Source organism: Lathyrus oleraceus, chromosome 5, assembly GCF_024323335.1.
Source record: "Lathyrus oleraceus cultivar Zhongwan6 chromosome 5, CAAS_Psat_ZW6_1.0, whole genome shotgun sequence".
NCBI classification, from domain to species: Eukaryota; Viridiplantae; Streptophyta; class Magnoliopsida; order Fabales; family Fabaceae; genus Lathyrus; species Lathyrus oleraceus.
The window spans coordinates 416760233-416760857 of record NC_066583.1 but is presented as its reverse complement, the minus strand read 5'-3'; the positions used below and the strand labels follow the sequence as shown (position 1 = coordinate 416760857).

Sequence of the window (625 nt, the reverse complement as noted above, 5' to 3'; positions counted from 1 at the left end):
TACTGATTTCGTACATTCCACTTTTTGTTTGGGACTTTTCTACTGGAGTTCTTTCACCTCCCCATTAGCAATGGTTTTGGGCCATGTTTTCAATGAGTTGATAGGCTTCGTTGTATGGCTTGTCCATAAGTGCTCCGCCCGCGGCAGCGTCTACGGCCAGTCTTGTGTTATACAAAAGCCCATTGTAAAATGTGTGAATGATCACCCAGTCTTCGAGACCATGATGTGAACATATCCTCATCATGTCTTTGTATCTCTCCCACGCGTCGTAGAGAGATTCTATATCCTTTTGTCGAAATCCGTTGATTTGAGCTCTCGGCATAGCAGTTTTGCTTGGTGGAAAATATCGGGATAAGAAAACGTTCTTCAGTTCTTCCCATGTTGTAACTGAGTTGGATGGCAAGGATTGTAACCAAGCCCAAGCTATGTCTCTTAGAGAGAAAGGAAAGAGGCGTAGCCTTATCGCATCTTGAGATACACCATTCACCTTCATAGTGTCTGCGTACTGCACAAACTTGGTCAAATGTTCATTAGGGTCGTCCGTAGGATTTCCAACAAATTGATGTTGTTGGACGGCTGATAATAATGAGGGTTTCAACTCGAAATCATTTCGATTGATAGCAGG

The 625-nt window shown here is 43.4% G+C and overlaps 1 non-coding gene across 1 annotated transcript; it reads left to right on the top strand.

Annotated features, from left to right (window-relative positions):
- Positions 1-215: 215 nt before the first annotated feature.
- LOC127089521 (small nucleolar RNA R71) lies at positions 216-322 on the top strand. Its single transcript, XR_007791104.1, has one exon. It is a non-coding gene; the product is annotated as a small nucleolar RNA R71 (small nucleolar RNA).
- Positions 323-625: the final 303 nt, after the last annotated feature.